The sequence below is a fragment of the Chenopodium album genome, chromosome 27, assembly GCF_948465745.1.
Source record: "Chenopodium album chromosome 27, dcCheAlbu1.1, whole genome shotgun sequence".
NCBI lineage: Eukaryota > Viridiplantae > Streptophyta > Magnoliopsida > Caryophyllales > Amaranthaceae > Chenopodium > Chenopodium album.
The window spans coordinates 11,654,053-11,676,990 of NC_137860.1; the positions used below are offsets into that span (position 1 = coordinate 11,654,053).

Below are 22,938 nucleotides of genomic sequence, written 5' to 3' on the forward strand. Positions count from 1 at the left end.
CATATTCACAACATGCTTTAACATAGGCGCACTTCGAGCGACGCCTACAGTAACGGGCATCAATCTGTCCGTTACGAATATCACTTTTTTGGCACAGGTCACAACTTTTTCGTAACGGACATTAAATTTGCCCGTTACAAATGACGTAATTGTAACGGAATTTCATGTGCCCGTTACGGATAGCTTGTTACAAATAAGATTTTTTCCACTAGTGTCTTCTTTTTTATCTTTCCTATATATAGTCTTTCCTTTTATTTTTAGAGAGTGAATCAATTAGAGGAAAATTAGAGAATTTTAGATCATATTTTTAGAGAGAGAAACTCAAGGTTTTTAGTGAGAGAAATTCAAAGTGTATTGTTGATGATTGAAGATTTCTACATTTCCTTTGATCTTTGATCAAGTTTGTAAGGATTCCTTTTCTTTAATTCAATCTATGTTTTGGTCCTTACTTTGATTTCATTTGCTTATTTGATTGTTCAAGTTTGATTGAAGTTTGATTGATTTGTGTTTCATTATAGCTTGCTTGATTTGATCATGATGAATTTGTTGATTTGATCTGAATTTTAATGGCTAGTGAGTAGATTACTTGCTAGGGTAATGGTGAAGCATGTATGAGTAATGGATTAATGCTAATTGGGGAAAATTGATGGAGTTGATGATGTGATTAAATTTGGTTGATGATCATGTGCATGTGTGTGATTAATTAAAGAGTAGCTAACTTTGATTGTTGCACTAGATTGCATTGTAAGTTCACATTGATACGGACCATTGATTTGTGGCTTGCATTAAACGATTGAGGTGTTTGTGACGTTCCTAGCTAGAGTTTATCGTAGTTGACGCTAGTTAGACCTCTAGGAAAACAACTTGATATACTCTTTTGGTTGCATGATTGATTTTCCCTCACATTGCTTGACTTAGTCAATTTGATCTCCCAATTAGTTGAATCCGTTATGATTACATGTGGATCCTAGCCCTAGTGCTTTATAAATTTGATTTCATCTCGTTTATTAGTCATCGTTGTCCTAGTATTCACATCCTATCACTATATTTTGGAATAACTTGACCCTTGACAATAGATAACCGCCCACCATTCCTTTGGTTTCAACCCTCAACTTACCATTATACTTGTGTAGGGGTGTGTTGAGTGTTTAAAAATTTTGTTTGGCCTAGGGTAGGGGTTAGTTTCAACGACCTAGTCCCAACCCTCGTCAAAATGGCGCCGCTGCCAGGGACTGGTGTTGTGATTGTGTATTGTTGTTGAGTCTATTCTATCTATTTCAAAAACACAAAAAGATTTTTCTTCTTTCTTTTAGGCTACACTTGTGGCCGTGTTATTAACAATTTCTTTAGAGTTTTTGCATGCATAGTAGAACTTGTGATAGGTCCTTAGTTCCTTTGGATCTGGAAATTGAAAGAACTCTTTCGCGAAGAAGGATAGCCAACCGATCTTTGAGCCTAAGTTCCTCAAGTGAAGAAGGAATTTGAGAAGTATTGTAATACTATTAAGGTGAATGGCACTTCTCAAGAGTTAATTCGGCTAAAGTTGTTTCCCTTTTCTCTTATTGGCCGTGCCTTAGAGTGGTTGGATAAGGAGGTTAAGCCCAATTCACTTAGGACGTGGGATGATGTCACAAGAGCTGTCTTGTCTCGCTTTTACCCACAAAAGAAGACGGCGGAGGCTAGGGCATTGATCCAAGGATTCAAACAAAGGCCTAATGAGAATCTCTATGAAGCATAGGAGAGGTACAAGGAGTACCAAAGAGAGTGCCCACATCATGGAATTCCTACCTATCAAGTGGTACAAATTTTCTATGGAGGCTTGAGTGCCCAAGGCAAGTCATGCCTAGATGGTGGAGCCGGAGGTCCTATAATGAATAGGACGGAAGAGGAGGTAGTTGACATAATTGAGGATGTGGTGAGATACAATAGAGATTGGCAAGAAGGAGAGATGGAGTTTACGAGCAAGAGTGGCTCAACGGTCTATTCGGTGGATCATCTCAACGCGATTAACAACTTGTCATCTTAAATTTCAAATCTAGGGAAGGAAATGACATCGATCAAAGCAAAGCTTGAGAGTGTTTTGATGTGTGTCATTAATGGCACACATTTGACGAGCATTTAGGTCCTTTCTATTCTCTTTTCATAGCTTTCATGCTTAATAAGTGCTTAGTTTTATGCTTTGTTGCTTAGTTTTACCTTTCTTCTCTTATTTTGTAGCTTTAGTGCATTTCGTTGGTGTTCTAGCCTTTTCTTCTTTATTTGCTCTATTTTCGTGGTTGTAGGTATTGGACGAGGTTCGGGTCTTGATTTTGGTGATCCACTATGGTGGAAGAAGCTTTTAAGCCTAAGCATATATGGCACGAAAAGGAAATCCGAGCTAAAGCTGTTGCTTTGTAAGAAGTGAGTGATCCCTCGCGGTAAGAAACGATCGAGTATCGAACTACCTTAAACCTTCTAAACAACGGGCCGAATCACCCTTACTCAGTCAGTTATTTCGGCCCTCGTTGTTCTTCTTGTTCTATGAGGAGCGCTCACGTAGCTAATCGGTAAAGGCAGCGACACCCAAAGGACCAGCATATTCAGGTCCAATACGTTGTTGCACCATAACTATGATAGCGAGATTATTACTGATAAAACAACATTTAACGATTCATTGGTGTTTGGATCAAGTTCATGGAATTTAGGAAGCTCAAGATGCAAAGAAGTGGAAGTTCCAAGTCTTGGCTCTTCTCTTGTGCTCCCTTCAAAGGAAGTGTGTGCCCTCAATATTAAGCCTTAGCTACTGCCTACCTTGTCCTCCATCACCATCATAAATCATGTGTGCACCCCTTGAGCTTAAAGAGTTGAAGATTCGAAGAAACCCAGCTGAGTGCGGCCGCACGCGCAGAAGGTGCGGGCGCACACGAAGGATGTGCGGCCGCACACCATGGTGGTGCGGGCGCACATCCTCTGTTGTGGGGCCGCACCAACGTGGGTCTTTTTCGATCGAATTTCGACGATTTTCTCTCTCTTCTTATACCTATTTGAACCCAATTTTTGTAAGAAGTTTCATAATAGAATTAGATCATATTCTAGCTTAGTTGAGAGCTTCTTTCTCTAAATTTAGGGGTTAGTTTTAGGAGTAGATTTTAGGGAGAGAAAGTGAAGAATTTCAATGGTGATTGAGAGATTGAAGATCCAATGGTGACAATTGTATTGGAGATCTACTCTATTATCAATGAGCATTTCTAAACTCTATCTCATTTATTGTTTTGTTTAGTATTCATGTTTGGATTGTTGGATTTTTATTAGATTTTGATGATTTGATGATTGATGTTTGATTAGAGTAATTGTTCTTCTTTGATTGTTGATTCTTTGATTGTTGATTGTTGATTTCTTTGGTTATTAGTTGAATTGATGATGTTGCTAGAGTAGTTGTTTGGTTAGGGATTTGGTGAAGCTTGTATTATGTAATGGATTGATGTAGATTGGGGATTTTGATGGAGTTGATGATGTGATTAAATTGGTTAATTGATTATGTGCATGTGTGTGTTTGATTTAGGCTTGATCACCCCAGTTATTCACACTAGATTGCATTGTAAGTTCACATTGATACGGACCATTGATTTGTGGCTTGCATTTACACGATTGAGGTGTCTTGTGATGTTTCCTAGCTAGAGTTTATCGTATTTGACGCTAGTTAGACATCTAGGAGAATAGCTTGATATGCTCTTTTGGTTGCATAATTGATCTTCCCTCACATTGCTTTACTTAGTCAACTTCCTAAACCAATTTGCATTGTTCATTCCTATTATAAGTGAATCCTAGTCCCTAGCATTTTATTTGTTTGATTTCTTTGTCTTAGTAGTTGTTAGTGTCCTCTTTTACCCTTTGTCTTCGACCTAGCTTAGGCACATAATTGGAAGCACTTAGACATTACCGTTCCTTTGGGTTCGACCCTTGACTTACCTCTATACTTGTATTTAGGTTTGTTGAGTGTTTATAAATTTTGTTTGGCTTAGGAGGATTAGTCCAACGACCTAATTTTCCCACGTCAAAATGGCGCCGTTGCCGGGGAACGGTGTCTATGTTTAAGTGTTTTTGATTGCTTGAGTCTAGGTCTTTGTGTATACTTTTCTTTAATTTGATTTTTGCTTGTTTTGTATAAAAATGGAAAATACCTCGTTTCCTCAATTTGAGAATGAGTCATTTTGGGTGTACTTTAATAGATTATAGGACTTCATTAGTTACCATGGTTATGATCTTTGGGAGGCTTGTGAGATTTGTTATCATAATTTGACTAAGCAAACTAGAGACATTGTTGAAAGCATGTTTAATGGTAGATTTCGGGCATTGTCAATTGATGATGCTTGGGATTTTTATGTATGGTTTGCTAGAGATAGTTATAATCGTGGTCATGGTTGTTCAAATGCTTCTATTGATTATTGTTATGGTCCATGTTCCATGAATAATGAATCTTGCATGCCTTCTTGTGCCCCCATCCCCCATGTTAATGATGCCACTCATACCTCTAGTGTTGATCCTCATCACATGCTTGCTCATAATTCTTTTCCTCATTATGCTCCTCAACTCTCTTCACCTTTGAAAACCTTGGAGCCTAACATTGAGTCTTCTTATACTCAAATTGGTGGTTCTTTGAGAAAATTGGAGATGAATTCTAATTTGGAACCAAATGAGATGAGACATTTGGAGATTGTAAAAAGCCAAATGGAATTGTTGAAAAAGTTGGAACAGAGCAATGAGGTTGTTTTTAGAAAGAATGAGGAGATGGAGAGTCAATTGTCATCAATATTGAATGTTAATGAAGTTTCTACTAATTTGGTAAATGTGGAAGATGATGATGATGATTGTTTTGAGAGGCCTAAGGTGTGTGAGGAGGACAATAGAGAGCCTATGAGTGAGGAAAAGGGTGTAGAGATGGATGTTCCAAAAGAGAGTTTGCATTTTGAACCTCCTTCCCAATTTAAATTTTGTTCCATTGACCCTTTACATGGAGTTGAAGAGAAACTAAAATGGTTGACTTCTCTTAATTTTGAGGAAACATTAATTCAAGTTAAGAAGGATGGGACATTGCAATTTTTGAAGCGTGGAGAAGTTGTGAGGAGAGAGAATGAGGATGAGAAGGATGAAGTAATTTCCATGGGATATTGGATGTTAGAGGGCGATGAGAACCAAGAGGTTTTGAGTGTTGAAAAACCAATTGAAGAGTCCATTTCCCCACCCACCTCCCTTGATTGCAATTTCATTCCCACATTCCTCAATTTTGAAGACCAACCTTTTTCCACCCCATCTCCTTTGTATGATGACCATGGTTTCTTTGAGGGTGAGGCATTGAGCATAGATGATTTTGATGAAGAAGAGGTTCCATGTGATAAGGTTGAGGAGGTAGAACCTACTTTAGATGATTATGAAGATGAGAGTGAAGTGTTTGGTGAGGTTGAATCTCCAACTCCTATCTCAAATTTTCAACCATTACCCTTCTCTTTCACCTTTGATGACCCTTTCTCTTCTACATTTTCCACCATTGAGATGGATGAGGCCTTTTTAGAGGGAGATTGTACTTCTCATGATTATTTTGAGCTACCTCCCAAGTTTGACCCTCAACCCTTTGATGAGCTTCCTTTGAACCTTGATCATGATTTGAAGCTTTTGAGAGCTCTCTTAGGTAGTGAAGTTTGTGAGGAGGATGTGATTGAGAATGAGCTTGATTTGAATGATGATGAATTGGAGGAGAGCCCTTTGGATGTGAGTTCATTGGATGAGAGAGCTTGTGTTTCAATGGATAGTGGTGTAAGTGAGCAACCAATTCCTATTCCTTCACCTTACACCTCATTTTCAAGAAAGCTCGATCATGTTCCCTCTTATCCCATGTCATTACCTTCTTTTCTCATATCCCCTCCTCTTGAAAAACCTTTAGTCCCTCAAGTGCCTCATTTGATGACTTTTGAGGATGTTGGTGGGATTTTCAACCAAAAATATTTTGTTGGGAAGAGTATGCCTTCTTCTTTTTCTTTAATTTCTCTTCCTTTTTTCTTATATTCTTGTTTTTCCCTTTTCTCCTTCTTCTTCTTGGCATACTTCTTCTCAACTCCATAGGTGTGCACTATGCTTGTTGCATGCCTTATTTTTGTCATGTGCATACTTGCTTTCATATGAAATGTGTAGTAGTGCATTTGACAAGCTCTTGCGATCGTTGCAATATTATTTTACTAGAGCGGTCAAGCTCGGACCTTAAGCAAGCCTTTCTCGGGAAGTAACCCGTGTTTTAGATTAGATTTTCCTTTTCTTTTTAGAATAGATTTTTCTCTCATGGAAATTTTTGTGTGCCTTTTGTTAGGTACATGACTTGATATACTTTGGTGCTTCGATTTGGATCAAGAATCAAGGAAGGTTGACTCCTATTTTTGCTAGCACATGGAAACAAGGTTCAATTCTTGAGAAATTAGCTATGAAAGGTTTAATTGGGTCATTTGCGGGTATTTACACCCACCTAATATCCGGTAATATCCTTTCTTTCTCTTTCTCTAGTGGATGATGCCATATTGGATAGGGATGTCAGTGGGGCAGGTCAAGTAGGAGACCCGCCCCATCCCCGCCCCAATGGGGCGGGGATGGGTCTCAGTTTGGCGGGTGGTGGGGCGGGGATGGGGATAAAAAGCATACCCGCTATGGGTGATGGGGCGGGGGTGGATTTTAAGTTATACCCGCCCCATACCCGCCCCGCCCCACCCGCCCCACTTCGTACCCGCCCCATCCCCACCTCATACCCACATCTATATATCTTTTAAAGTAAAATTACATACTTTTGTAGTATTTATAAAATAATTACGTAAAATACAATATTAATTATAATACTTTGTACGACACTTATATTATAACACAAAAATGTGCGTAGAACGTTTATTTTGTAATTCGTATTAATTATGTAGGATTGTGTATTTGAGATACGGAGATTAGGTGGATCTTGGGTGGGGATGGATATCCAAGTGGGGGGTGGGGCGGGGATGGTTTTGGAGTTGTACTTGGTGGGGCGGGGATGAGGATGAAACTTGGACCCGCCGCGGGGATGGGGATGGGGATGGGGATGAGAATATTAGGTGGGATGGGGATGGGAATGCCAACATCCGCCCCGCCCCGCCCCATTGACATCCCTAATGTTGGACATATGTTGGTTTGTTGGATTGATCTCCTTGTTTTCCCCTCCCATGGATTATATGATTTATATTTGAGTGTATTGTCTCATTCAAGCTTGGGGTAGGGTATTCTATCATGTTTGATGGGATGTTGATCCTTATGTGTTATGCACCTTTGTATACGCTTTTCCATGTTTCTTATATTTTGAAAAACTCCAAAAAGATTTTTGTTTCTATCAAGGAAAATTTGCAATGTGTTTTGTTTGTTCTTGCTTTGGACATAATAGCATTTGGATTTGTATAATTGAATGCTTTTCTTCCTAAATGGTAACGGTGTGCACGGTTTAAGAGTACGCTTGGTTGATTCTAGGATAAAGCATGCTAAGGTAGTTGGTTAGAACTAGTGGGAACATGAAGCCGGATTCTACTTGTTTGTGGCATGTTTGGTAGTTGCTTCCTATAGTCGATTTGGCACCAACAGTGAGTTTTTGCTACAACCATGTGAGTTCTATGTTTTTCAAGCTTTCTACCTTATTTGTATGAGCGGCATGGATCCTTGACTTTTTGCAAACCTAATCTTGAAACTTGACTCATAGATCTTGAATCCGAGACCGAACCATTTAGGGAGGACAAAGGCACCTTTTTCGGGGTGGTATTTTTCATTTTTAGGATAGTTCGTTTCTTTCTTTATTTTTGGGTTTACATTTTCCTTCTTGCAACCACTTGAGCCTTATACCTTCTTTTCAAGCCACATCTTTAGATCTTTTGGCCTTTTATTTCATTTTCTTTCTTTTCTTGGTTTTTGTGAAGCAATTGATCATTCTTGATGGAGTTTGTGGTGGAGAAGTTGAAATGTTTGGTTCTTGTGAAAGCAAGATTGTGTTATGATTTCATTGTGAATAATGGCAAATGAGTATGAGTAAAAGCCGTCCAATATTATAAAAGGCATGGACAAATAAGTGCAAAAGTTATAAAAGCCGTCCAAAGTTAAAAGAGGCGAGGACAAAGCACTATTAAAATAAAAAAAGAAAAAAAAAGTGTGAAAAATGAAAAATTCAAAAAAATATTTTGATGTGAGTTTTCTCCCTTTTTGAGCATTGAGGACAATGCTCCATTTAAGCTTGGGGGGAAGCGTTCTCACGCTTTTTGTGTATATTTTTGTGATTTATAGCTTTGAATAAGCTTGGGGGTGTTAGTTTGTTTTTGTTTGGTGACTACTTGATTGTGATTCTAAGAATTGGCCGTTCTTTGCTTCACTATTAGGAAAACCACCAAATTTTAAATTTTAGCCTACCTTCACCCTTATTGCCTTACGTTACAACCTTGGGGAAAGACCTTTTGACCTAAATGGTTGAGTCACTCATCGGTGGAGAGGAATGTGAGTTTTAGGAATAGGGAGAGGGGATGCAAAAGTCAAGATGTCGAGTAGCCTCAAAATTCTCTTTTTCCGGTTCCTTCGTGGAATCATTGGGATGCTCATTTGAGGTCGATTTGAAGCTATTAGGAAGAACGCGGTAAGATCGTTTGGGATGAAAGTGGATTGTGAAAGCTAGTTCCTATGCTTAGCATATTTATGTTTCAATCAACCTTGGGTATCTTGGAACGTGTACTCCCTTACTTGTTTAGAAAGATTTGCATCCACTTGTGCTTGTACATTTGCAAAAGTCTTTTCATGAACATTTGTTTGCTTTTCTTGTATTTTGTTTTTTTTTCATGCTTTGCCTTGTTTGTATTATTATGAGAGTTATGGGTAAACTCTTAGGATACCCTTACGAGAGCATCACTCATCCTCTAGGGCGATTTAGGGGTTTAAATGGCTTGTCATTAGTTGCTAAAATTGACCGTGATTCCTACGAAAGTGAGTTAGTGTATATTCTCATCTCGTCTCTTCTTTAATTTGTTTTAATAAGCTCGTCATTTCCACTCCCTTGGTTTTGTTTTGCTCGAGGACGAGCAAAAGGTAAGCTTGGAGGTATTTGATGTGTGTCATAAATGGCACACATTTGACGAGCATTTAGGTCCTTTCTATTCTCTTTTCATAGCTTTCATGCTTAATAATTGCTTAGTTTTATGCTTTGTTGCTTAGTTTTACCTTTCTTCTCTTATTTTGTAGCTTTTGTGCATTTCGTTGGTTTTCTAGCCTTTTCTTCTTTATTTGCTCTATTTTCATGGTTGTAGGTATTGGACGAGGTTCGGGTCTTGATTTTGGTGATCCACTATGGTGGAAGAAGCTTTTGGATCAAGTTCATGGAATTTAGGAAGCTCAAGATGCAAAGAAGTGAAAGTTCCAAGTCTTGGCTCTTCTCTTGTGCTCCCTTCAAAGGAAGTCTGTGCCCTCAATATTAAGCCTTAGCTACTGCCTACCTTTTCCTCCATCACCATCATAAATCATGTGTGCACCCCTTGAGCTTGAAGAGTTGAAGATTCGAAGAAACCCAGCTGAGTGCGGCCGCACGCGCAGAAGGTGCGGGCGCACACGAAGGATGTGCGGCCGCACACCATGGTGGTGCGGGCGCACATCCTCTGTTGTGGGGCCGCACCAACATGGGTCTTTTTCGATCGGATTTCGATGATTTTCTCTCTCTTCTTATACCTATTTGAACCCAATTTTTGTAAGAAGTTTCATAATAGAATTAGATCATATTCTAGCTTAGTTGAGAGCTTCACTCTCTAAATTTAGGGGTTAGTTTTAGGAGTAGATTTTAGGGAGAGAAAGTGAAGAATTTCAATGGTGATTGAGAGATTGAAGATCCAATGGTGACAATTGTATTGGAGATCTACTCTATTATCAATGAGCATTTCTAAACTCTATCTCATTTATTGTTTTGTTTAGTATTCATGTTTGGATTGTTGGATTTTTATTGGATTTTGATGATTTGATGATTGATGTTTGATTAGAGTAATTGTTCTTCTTTGATTGTTGATTCTTTGATTGTTGATTGTTGATTTCTTTGGTTATTAGTTGAATTGATGATGTTGCTAGAGTAGTTGTTTGGTTAGGGATTTGGTGAAGCTTGTATTATGTAATGGATTGATGTAGATTGGGGATTTTGATGGAGTTGATGATGTGATTAAATTGGTTAATTGATTATGTGCATGTGTGTGTTTGATTTAGGCTTGATCACCCCAGTTATTCACACTAGATTGCATTGTAAGTTCACATTGATACGGACCATTGATTTGTGGCTTGCATTTACACGATTGAGGTGTCTTGTGATGTTTCCTAGCTAGAGTTTATCGTATTTGACGCTAGTTAGACATCTAGGAGAATAGCTTGATATGCTCTTTTGGTTGCATAATTGATCTTCCCTCACATTGCTTTACTTAGTCAACTTCCTAAACCAATTTGCATTGTTCATTCCTATTATAAGTGAATCCTAGTCCCTAGCATTTTATTTGTTTGATTTCTTTGTCTTAGTAGTTGTTAGTGTCCTCTTTTACCCTTTGTCTTCGACCTAGCTTAGGCACATAATTGGAAGCACTTAGACATTACCGTTCCTTTGGGTTCGACCCTTGACTTACCTCTATACTTGTATTTAGGTTTGTTGAGTGTTTATAAATTTTGTTTGGCTTAGGAGGATTAGTCCAACGACCTAATTTTCCCACGTCAAAATGGCGCCGTTGCCGGGGAACGGTGTCTATGTTTAAGTGTTTTTGATTGCTTGAGTCTAGGTCTTTGTGTATACTTTTCTTTAATTTTATTTTTGCTTGTTTTGTATAAAAATGGAAAATACCTCGTTTCCTCAATTTGAGAATGAGTCATTTTGGGTGTACTTTAATAGATTATAGGACTTCATTAGTTACCATGGTTATGATCTTTGGGAGGCTTGTGAGATTTGTTATCATAATTTGACTAAGCAAACTAGAGACATTGTTGAAAGCATGTTTAATGGTAGATTTCGGGCATTGTCAATTGATGATGCTTGGGATTTTTATGTATGGTTTGCTAGAGATAGTTATAATCGTGGTCATGGTTGTTCAAATGCTTCTATTGATTATTGTTATGGTCCATATTCCATGAATAATGAATCTTGCATGCCTTCTTGTGCCCCCATCCCCCATGTTAATGATGCCACTCATACCTCTAGTGTTGATCCTCATCACATGCTTGCTCATAATTCTTTTCCTCATTATGCTCCTCAACTCTCTTCACCTTTGAAAACCTTGGAGCCTAACATTGAGTCTTCTTAAACTCAAATTGGTGGTTCTTTGAGAAAATTGGAGATGAATTCTAATTTGGAACCAAATGAGATGAGACATTTGGAGATTGTAAAAAGCCAAATGGAATTGTTGAAAAAGTTGGAACAGAGCAATGAGGTTGTTTTTAGAAAGAATGAGGAGATGGAGAGTCAATTGTCATCAATATTGAATGTTAATGAAGTTTCTACTAATTTGGTAAATGTGGAAGATGATGATGATGATTGTTTTGAGAGGCCTAAGGTGTGTGAGGAGGACAATAGAGAGCCTATGAGTGAGGAAAAGGGTGTAGAGATGGATGTTCCAAAAGAGAGTTTGCATTTTGAACCTCCTTCCCAATTTAAATTTTGTTCCATTGACCCTTTACATGGAGTTGAAGAGAAACTAAAATGGTTGACTTCTCTTAATTTTGAGGAAACATTAATTCAAGTTAAGAAGGATGGGACATTGCAATTTTTGAAGCGTGGAGAAGTTGTGAGGAGAGAGAATGAGGATGAGAAGGATGAAGTAATTTCCATGGGATATTGGATGTTAGAGGGCGATGAGAACCAAGAGGTTTTGAGTGTTGAAAAACCAATTGAAGAGTCCATTTCCCCACCCACCTCCCTTGATTGCAATTTCATTCCCACATTCCTCAATTTTGAAGACCAACCTTTTTCCACCCCATCTCCTTTGTATGATGACCATGGTTTCTTTGAGGGTGAGGCATTGAGCATAGATGATTTTGATGAAGAAGAGGTTCCATGTGATAAGGTTGAGGAGGTAGAACCTACTTTAGATGATTATGAAGATGAGAGTGAAGTGTTTGGTGAGGTTGAATCTCCAACTCCTATCTCAAATTTTCAACCATTACCCTTCTCTTTCACCTTTGATGACCCTTTCTCTTCTACATTTTCCACCATTGAGATGGATGAGGCCTTTTTAGAGGGAGATTGTACTTCTCATGATTATTTTGAGCTACCTCCCAAGTTTGACCCTCAACCCTTTGATGAGCTTCCTTTGAACCTTGATCATGATTTGAAGCTTTTGAGAGCTCTCTTAGGTAGTGAAGTTTGTGAGGAGGATGTGATTGAGAATGAGCTTGATTTGAATGATGATGAATTGGAGGAGAGCCCTTTGGATGTGAGTTCATTGGATGAGAGAGCTTGTGTTTCAATGGATAGTGGTGTAAGTGAGCAACCAATTCCTATTCCTTCACCTTACACCTCATTTTCAAGAAAGCTCGATCATGTTCCCTCTTATCCCATGTCATTACCTTCTTTTCTCATATCCCCTCCTCTTGAAAAACCTTTAGTCCCTCAAGTGCCTCATTTGATGACTTTTGAGGATGTTGGTGGGATTTTCAACCAAAAATATTTTGTTGGGAAGAGTATGCCTTCTTCTTTTTCTTTAATTTCTCTTCCTTTTTTCTTATATTCTTGTTTTTCCCTTTTCTCCTTCTTCTTCTTGGCATACTTCTTCTCAACTCCATAGGTGTGCACTATGCTTGTTGCATGCCTTATTTTTGTCATGTGCATACTTGCTTTCATATGAAATGTGTAGTAGTGCATTTGACAAGCTCTTGCGATCGTTGCAATATTATTTTACTAGAGCGGTCAAGCTCGGACCTTAAGCAAGCCTTTCTCGGGAAGTAACCCGTGTTTTAGATTAGATTTTCCTTTTCTTTTTAGAATAGATTTTTCTCTCATGGAAATTTTTGTGTGCCTTTTGTTAGGTACATGACTTGATATACTTTGGTGCTTCGATTTGGATCAAGAATCAAGGAAGGTTGACTCCTATTTTTGCTAGCACATGGAAACAAGGTTCAATTCTTGAGAAATTAGCTATGAAAGGTTTAATTGGGTCATTTGCGGGTATTTACACCCACCTAATATCCGGTAATATCCTTTCTTTCTCTTTCTCTAGTGGATGATGCCATATTGGATAGGGATGTCAGTGGGGCAGGTCAAGTAGGAGACCCGCCCCATCCCCGCCCCAATGGGGCGGGGATGGGTCTCAGTTTGGCGGGTGGTGGGGCGGGGATGGGGATAAAAAGCATACCCGCTATGGGTGATGGGGCGGGGGTGGATTTTAAGTTATACCCGCCCCATACCCGCCCCGCCCCACCCGCCCCACTTCGTACCCGCCCCATCCCCACCTCATACCCACATCTATATATCTTTTAAAGTAAAATTACATACTTTTGTAGTATTTATAAAATAATTACGTAAAATACAATATTAATTATAATACTTTGTACGACACTTATATTATAACACAAAAATGTGCGTAGAACGTTTATTTTGTAATTCGTATTAATTATGTAGGATTGTGTATTTGAGATACGGAGATTAGGTGGATCTTGGGTGGGGATGGATATCCAAGTGGGGGGTGGGGCGGGGATGGTTTTGGAGTTGTACTTGGTGGGGCGGGGATGAGGATGAAACTTGGACCCGCCGCGGGGATGGGGATGGGGATGGGGATGAGAATATTAGGTGGGATGGGGATGGGAATGCCAACATCCGCCCCGCCCCGCCCCATTGACATCCCTAATGTTGGACATATGTTGGTTTGTTGGATTGATCTCCTTGTTTTCCCCTCCCATGGATTATATGATTTATATTTGAGTGTATTGTCTCATTCAAGCTTGGGGTAGGGTATTCTATCATGTTTGATGGGATGTTGATCCTTATGTGTTATGCACCTTTGTATACGCTTTTCCATGTTTCTTATATTTTGAAAAACTCCAAAAAGATTTTTGTTTCTATCAAGGAAAATTTGCAATGTGTTTTGTTTGTTCTTGCTTTGGACATAATAGCATTTGGATTTGTATAATTGAATGCTTTTCTTCCTAAATGGTAACGGTGTGCACGGTTTAAGAGTACGCTTGGTTGATTCTAGGATAAAGCATGCTAAGGTAGTTGGTTAGAACTAGTGGGAACATGAAGCCGGATTCTACTTGTTTGTGGCATGTTTGGTAGTTGCTTCCTATAGTCGATTTGGCACCAACAGTGAGTTTTTGCTACAACCATGTGAGTTCTATGTTTTTCAAGCTTTCTACCTTATTTGTATGAGCGGCATGGATCCTTGACTTTTTGCAAACCTAATCTTGAAACTTGACTCATAGATCTTGAATCCGAGACCGAACCATTTAGGGAGGACAAAGGCACCTTTTTCGGGGTGGTATTTTTCATTTTTAGGATAGTTCGTTTCTTTCTTTATTTTTGGGTTTACATTTTCCTTCTTGCAACCACTTGAGCCTTATACCTTCTTTTCAAGCCACATCTTTAGATCTTTTGGCCTTTTATTTCATTTTCTTTCTTTTCTTGGTTTTTGTGAAGCAATTGATCATTCTTGATGGAGTTTGTGGTGGAGAAGTTGAAATGTTTGGTTCTTGTGAAAGCAAGATTGTGTTATGATTTCATTGTGAATAATGGCAAATGAGTATGAGTAAAAGCCGTCCAATATTATAAAAGGCATGGACAAATAAGTGCAAAAGTTATAAAAGCCGTCCAAAGTTAAAAGAGGCGAGGACAAAGCACTATTAAAATAAAAAAAGAAAAAAAAAGTGTGAAAAATGAAAAATTCAAAAAAATATTTTGATGTGAGTTTTCTCCCTTTTTGAGCATTGAGGACAATGCTCCATTTAAGCTTGGGGGGAAGCGTTCTCACGCTTTTTGTGTATATTTTTGTGATTTATAGCTTTGAATAAGCTTGGGGGTGTTAGTTTGTTTTTGTTTGGTGACTACTTGATTGTGATTCTAAGAATTGGCCGTTCTTTGCTTCACTATTAGGAAAACCACCAAATTTTAAATTTTAGCCTACCTTCACCCTTATTGCCTTACGTTACAACCTTGGGGAAAGACCTTTTGACCTAAATGGTTGAGTCACTCATCGGTGGAGAGGAATGTGAGTTTTAGGAATAGGGAGAGGGGATGCAAAAGTCAAGATGTCGAGTAGCCTCAAAATTCTCTTTTTCCGGTTCCTTCGTGGAATCATTGGGATGCTCATTTGAGGTCGATTTGAAGCTATTAGGAAGAACGCGGTAAGATCGTTTGGGATGAAAGTGGATTGTGAAAGCTAGTTCCTATGCTTAGCATATTTATGTTTCAATCAACCTTGGGTATCTTGGAACGTGTACTCCCTTACTTGTTTAGAAAGATTTGCATCCACTTGTGCTTGTACATTTGCAAAAGTCTTTTCATGAACATTTGTTTGCTTTTCTTGTATTTTGTTTTTTTTTCATGCTTTGCCTTGTTTGTATTATTATGAGAGTTATGGGTAAACTCTTAGGATACCCTTACGAGAGCATCACTCATCCTCTAGGGCGATCTAGGGGTTTAAATGGCTTGTCATTAGTTGCTAAAATTGACCGTGATTCCTACGAAAGTGAGTTAGTGTATATTCTCATCTCGTCTCTTCTTTAATTTGTTTTAATAAGCTCGTCATTTCCACTCCCTTGGTTTTGTTTTGCTCGAGGACGAGCAAAAGGTAAGCTTGGAGGTATTTGATGTGTGTCATAAATGGCACACATTTGACGAGCATTTAGGTCCTTTCTATTCTCTTTTCATAGCTTTCATGCTTAATAATTGCTTAGTTTTATGCTTTGTTGCTTAGTTTTACCTTTCTTCTCTTATTTTGTAGCTTTTGTGCATTTCGTTGGTTTTCTAGCCTTTTCTTCTTTATTTGCTCTATTTTCATGGTTGTAGGTATTGGACGAGGTTCGGGTCTTGATTTTGGTGATCCACTATGGTGGAAGAAGCTTTTGGATCAAGTTCATGGAATTTAGGAAGCTCAAGATGCAAAGAAGTGAAAGTTCCAAGTCTTGGCTCTTCTCTTGTGCTCCCTTCAAAGGAAGTCTGTGCCCTCAATATTAAGCCTTAGCTACTGCCTACCTTTTCCTCCATCACCATCATAAATCATGTGTGCACCCCTTGAGCTTGAAGAGTTGAAGATTCGAAGAAACCCAGCTGAGTGCGGCCGCACGCGCAGAAGGTGCGGGCGCACACGAAGGATGTGCGGCCGCACACCATGGTGGTGCGGGCGCACATCCTCTGTTGTGGGGCCGCACCAACATGGGTCTTTTTCGATCGGATTTCGATGATTTTCTCTCTCTTCTTATACCTATTTGAACCCAATTTTTGTAAGAAGTTTCATAATAGAATTAGATCATATTCTAGCTTAGTTGAGAGCTTCACTCTCTAAATTTAGGGGTTAGTTTTAGGAGTAGATTTTAGGGAGAGAAAGTGAAGAATTTCAATGGTGATTGAGAGATTGAAGATCCAATGGTGACAATTGTATTGGAGATCTACTCTATTATCAATGAGCATTTCTAAACTCTATCTCATTTATTGTTTTGTTTAGTATTCATGTTTGGATTGTTGGATTTTTATTGGATTTTGATGATTTGATGATTGATGTTTGATTAGAGTAATTGTTCTTCTTTGATTGTTGATTCTTTGATTGTTGATTGTTGATTTCTTTGGTTATTAGTTGAATTGATGATGTTGCTAGAGTAGTTGTTTGGTTAGGGATTTGGTGAAGCTTGTATTATGTAATGGATTGATGTAGATTGGGGATTTTGATGGAGTTGATGATGTGATTAAATTGGTTAATTGATTATGTGCATGTGTGTGTTTGATTTAGGCTTGATCACCCCAGTTATTCACACTAGATTGCATTGTAAGTTCACATTGATACGGACCATTGATTTGTGGCTTGCATTTACACGATTGAGGTGTCTTGTGATGTTTCCTAGCTAGAGTTTATCGTATTTGACGCTAGTTAGACATCTAGGAGAATAGCTTGATATGCTCTTTTGGTTGCATAATTGATCTTCCCTCACATTGCTTTACTTAGTCAACTTCCTAAACCAATTTGCATTGTTCATTCCTATTATAAGTGAATCCTAGTCCCTAGCATTTTATTTGTTTGATTTCTTTGTCTTAGTAGTTGTTAGTGTCCTCTTTTACCCTTTGTCTTCGACCTAGCTTAGGCACATAATTGGAAGCACTTAGACATTACCGTTCCTTTGGGTTCGACCCTTGACTTACCTCTATACTTGTATTTAGGTTTGTTGAGTGTTTATAAATTTTGTTTGGCTTAGGAGGATTAGTCCAACGACCTAATTTTCCCACGTCAAAATGGCGCCGTTGCCGGGGAACGGTGTCTATGTTTAAGTGTTTTTGATTGCTTGAGTCTAGGTCTTTGTGTATACTTTTCTTTAATTTTATTTTTGCTTGTTTTGTATAAAAATGGAAAATACCTCGTTTCCTCAATTTGAGAATGAGTCATTTTGGGTGTACTTTAATAGATTATAGGACTTCATTAGTTACCATGGTTATGATCTTTGGGAGGCTTGTGAGATTTGTTATCATAATTTGACTAAGCAAACTAGAGACATTGTTGAAAGCATGTTTAATGGTAGATTTCGGGCATTGTCAATTGATGATGCTTGGGATTTTTATGTATGGTTTGCTAGAGATAGTTATAATCGTGGTCATGGTTGTTCAAATGCTTCTATTGATTATTGTTATGGTCCATATTCCATGAATAATGAATCTTGCATGCCTTCTTGTGCCCCCATCCCCCATGTTAATGATGCCACTCATACCTCTAGTGTTGATCCTCATCACATGCTTGCTCATAATTCTTTTCCTCATTATGCTCCTCAACTCTCTTCACCTTTGAAAACCTTGGAGCCTAACATTGAGTCTTCTTAAACTCAAATTGGTGGTTCTTTGAGAAAATTGGAGATGAATTCTAATTTGGAACCAAATGAGATGAGACATTTGGAGATTGTAAAAAGCCAAATGGAATTGTTGAAAAAGTTGGAACAGAGCAATGAGGTTGTTTTTAGAAAGAATGAGGAGATGGAGAGTCAATTGTCATCAATATTGAATGTTAATGAAGTTTCTACTAATTTGGTAAATGTGGAAGATGATGATGATGATTGTTTTGAGAGGCCTAAGGTGTGTGAGGAGGACAATAGAGAGCCTATGAGTGAGGAAAAGGGTGTAGAGATGGATGTTCCAAAAGAGAGTTTGCATTTTGAACCTCCTTCCCAATTTAAATTTTGTTCCATTGACCCTTTACATGGAGTTGAAGAGAAACTAAAATGGTTGACTTCTCTTAATTTTGAGGAAACATTAATTCAAGTTAAGAAGGATGGGACATTGCAATTTTTGAAGCGTGGAGAAGTTGTGAGGAGAGAGAATGAGGATGAGAAGGATGAAGTAATTTCCATGGGATATTGGATGTTAGAGGGCGATGAGAACCAAGAGGTTTTGAGTGTTGAAAAACCAATTGAAGAGTCCATTTCCCCACCCACCTCCCTTGATTGCAATTTCATTCCCACATTCCTCAATTTTGAAGACCAACCTTTTTCCACCCCATCTCCTTTGTATGATGACCATGGTTTCTTTGAGGGTGAGGCATTGAGCATAGATGATTTTGATGAAGAAGAGGTTCCATGTGATAAGGTTGAGGAGGTAGAACCTACTTTAGATGATTATGAAGATGAGAGTGAAGTGTTTGGTGAGGTTGAATCTCCAACTCCTATCTCAAATTTTCAACCATTACCCTTCTCTTTCACCTTTGATGACCCTTTCTCTTCTACATTTTCCACCATTGAGATGGATGAGGCCTTTTTAGAGGGAGATTGTACTTCTCATGATTATTTTGAGCTACCTCCCAAGTTTGACCCTCAACCCTTTGATGAGCTTCCTTTGAACCTTGATCATGATTTGAAGCTTTTGAGAGCTCTCTTAGGTAGTGAAGTTTGTGAGGAGGATGTGATTGAGAATGAGCTTGATTTGAATGATGATGAATTGGAGGAGAGCCCTTTGGATGTGAGTTCATTGGATGAGAGAGCTTGTGTTTCAATGGATAGTGGTGTAAGTGAGCAACCAATTCCTATTCCTTCACCTTACACCTCATTTTCAAGAAAGCTCGATCATGTTCCCTCTTATCCCATGTCATTACCTTCTTTTCTCATATCCCCTCCTCTTGAAAAACCTTTAGTCCCTCAAGTGCCTCATTTGATGACTTTTGAGGATGTTGGTGGGATTTTCAACCAAAAATATTTTGTTGGGAAGAGTATGCCTTCTTCTTTTTCTTTAATTTCTCTTCCTTTTTTCTTATATTCTTGTTTTTCCCTTTTCTCCTTCTTCTTCTTGGCATACTTCTTCTCAACTCCATAGGTGTGCACTATGCTTGTTGCATGCCTTATTTTTGTCATGTGCATACTTGCTTTCATATGAAATGTGTAGTAGTGCATTTGACAAGCTCTTGCGATCGTTGCAATATTATTTTACTAGAGCGGTCAAGCTCGGACCTTAAGCAAGCCTTTCTCGGGAAGTAACCCGTGTTTTAGATTAGATTTTCCTTTTCTTTTTAGAATAGATTTTTCTCTCATGGAAATTTTTGTGTGCCTTTTGTTAGGTACATGACTTGATATACTTTGGTGCTTCGATTTGGATCAAGAATCAAGGAAGGTTGACTCCTATTTTTGCTAGCACATGGAAACAAGGTTCAATTCTTGAGAAATTAGCTATGAAAGGTTTAATTGGGTCATTTGCGGGTATTTACACCCACCTAATATCCGGTAATATCCTTTCTTTCTCTTTCTCTAGTGGATGATGCCATATTGGATAGGGATGTCAGTGGGGCAGGTCAAGTAGGAGACCCGCCCCATCCCCGCCCCAATGGGGCGGGGATGGGTCTCAGTTTGGCGGGTGGTGGGGCGGGGATGGGGATAAAAAGCATACCCGCTATGGGTGATGGGGCGGGGGTGGATTTTAAGTTATACCCGCCCCATACCCGCCCCGCCCCACCCGCCCCACTTCGTACCCGCCCCATCCCCACCTCATACCCACATCTATATATCTTTTAAAGTAAAATTACATACTTTTGTAGTATTTATAAAATAATTACGTAAAATACAATATTAATTATAATACTTTGTACGACACTTATATTATAACACAAAAATGTGCGTAGAACGTTTATTTTGTAATTCGTATTAATTATGTAGGATTGTGTATTTGAGATACGGAGATTAGGTGGATCTTGGGTGGGGATGGATATCCAAGTGGGGGGTGGGGCGGGGATGGTTTTGGAGTTGTACTTGGTGGGGCGGGGATGAGGATGAAACTTGGACCCGCCGCGGGGATGGGGATGGGGATGGGGATGAGAATATTAGGTGGGATGGGGATGGGAATGCCAACATCCGCCCCGCCCCGCCCCATTGACATCCCTAATGTTGGACATATGTTGGTTTGTTGGATTGATCTCCTTGTTTTCCCCTCCCATGGATTATATGATTTATATTTGAGTGTATTGTCTCATTCAAGCTTGGGGTAGGGTATTCTATCATGTTTGATGGGATGTTGATCCTTATGTGTTATGCACCTTTGTATACGCTTTTCCATGTTTCTTATATTTTGAAAAACTCCAAAAAGATTTTTGTTTCTATCAAGGCAAATTTGCAATGTGTTTTGTTTGTTCTTGCTTTGGACATAATAGCATTTGGATTTGTATAATTGAATCCTTTTCTTCCTAAATGGTAACGGTGTGCACGGTTTAAGAGTACGCTTGGTTGTTTCTAGGATAAAGCATGCTAAGGTAGTTGGTTAGAACTAGTGGGAACATGAAGCCGGATTCTACTTGTTTGTGGCATGTTTGGTAGTTGCTTCCTATAGTCGATTTGGCACCAACAGTGAGTTTTTGCTACAACCATGTGAGTTCTATGTTTTTCAAGCTTTCTACCTTATTTGTATGAGCGGCATGGATCCTTGACTTTTTGCAAACCTAATCTTGAAACTTGACTCATAGATCTTGAATCCGAGACCAAACCATTTAGGGAGGACAAAGGCACCTTTTTCGGGGTGGTATTTTTCATTTTTAGGATAGTTCGTTTCTTTCTTTATTTTTGGGTTTACATTTTCCTTCTTGCAACCATTTGAGCCTTATACCTTCTTTTCAAGCCACATCTTTAGATCTTTTGGCCTTTTATTTCATTTTCTTTCTTTTCTTGGTTTTTGTGAAGCAATTGATCATTCTTGATGGAGTTTGTGGTGGAGAAGTTGAAATGTTTGGTTCTTATGAAAGCAAGATTGTGTTATGATTTCATTGTGAATAATGGCAAATGAGTATGAGTAAAAGCCGTCCAATATTATAAAAGGCATGGACAAATAAGTGCAAAAGTTATAAAAGCCGTCCAAAGTTAAAAGAGGCGAGGACAAAGCACTATTAAAATAAAAAAAGAAAAAAAAAGTGTGAAAAATGAAAAATTCAAAAAAATATTTTGATGTGAGTTTTCTCCCTTTTTGAGCATTGAGGACAATGCTCCATTTAAGCTTGGGGGGAAGCGTTCTCACGCTTTTTGTGTATATTTTTGTGATTTATAGCTTTGAATAAGCTTGGGGGTGTTAGTTTGTTTTTGTTTGGTGACTACTTGATTGTGATTCTAAGAATTGGCCGTTCTTTGCTTCACTATTAGGAAAACCACCAAATTTTAAATTTTAGCCTACCTTCACCCTTATTGCCTTACGTTACAACCTTGGGGAAAGACCTTTTGACCTAAATGGTTGAGTCACTCATCGGTGGAGAGGAATGTGAGTTTTAGGAATAGGGAGAGGGGATGCAAAAGTCAAGATGTCGAGTAGCCTCAAAATTCTCTTTTTCCGGTTCCTTCGTGGAATCATTGGGATGCTCATTTGAGGTCGATTTGAAGCTATTAGGAAGAACGCGGTAAGATCGTTTGGGATGAAAGTGGATTGTGAAAGCTAGTTCTTATGCTTAGCATATTTATGTTTCAATCAACCTTGGGTATCTTGGAACGTGTACTCCCTTACTTGTTTAGAAAGATTTGCATCCACTTGTGCTTGTACATTTGCAAAAGTCTTTTCATGAACATTTGTTTGCTTTTCTTGTATTTTGTTTTTTTTTCATGCTTTGCCTTGTTTGTATTATTATGAGAGTTATGGGTAAACTCTTAGGATACCCTTACGAGAGCATCACTCATCCTCTAGGGCGATCTAGGGGTTTAAATGGCTTGTCATTAGTTGCTAAAATTGACCGTGATTCCTACGAAAGTGAGTTAGTGTATATTCTCATCTCGTCTCTTCTTTAATTTGTTTTAATAAGCTCGTCATTTCCACTCCCTTGGTTTTGTTTTGCTCGAGGACGAGCAAAAGGTAAGCTTGGAGGTATTTGATGTGTGTCATAAATGGCACACATTTGACGAGCATTTAGGTCCTTTCTATTCTCTTTTCATAGCTTTCATGCTTAATAAGTGCTTAGTTTTATGCTTTGTTGCTTAGTTTTACCTTTCTTCTCTTATTTTGTAGCTTTTGTGCATTTCGTTGGTTTTCTAGCCTTTTCTTCTTTATTTGCTCTATTTTCATGGTTGTAGGTATTGGACGAGGTTCGGGTCTTGATTTTGGTGATCCACTATGGTGGAAGAAGCTTTTGGATCAAGTTCATGGAATTTAGGAAGCTCAAGATGCAAAGAAGTGAAAGTTCCAAGTCTTGGCTCTTCTCTTGTGCTCCCTTCAAAGGAAGTCTGTGCCCTCAATATTAAGCCTTAGCTACTGCCTACCTTTTCCTCCATCACCATCATAAATCA

At 38.7% G+C, this 22,938-nt stretch overlaps 1 non-coding gene across 1 annotated transcript; it reads right to left on the reverse strand.

The window, feature by feature from the left end:
- Positions 1–1,676: 1,676 nt before the first annotated feature.
- LOC145621698 (small nucleolar RNA R71) lies at positions 1,677–1,782 on the reverse strand. Its single transcript, XR_014108509.1, has one exon. It is a non-coding gene; the product is annotated as a small nucleolar RNA R71 (small nucleolar RNA).
- Between the last annotated feature and the right edge of the window lie 21,156 nt (positions 1,783–22,938).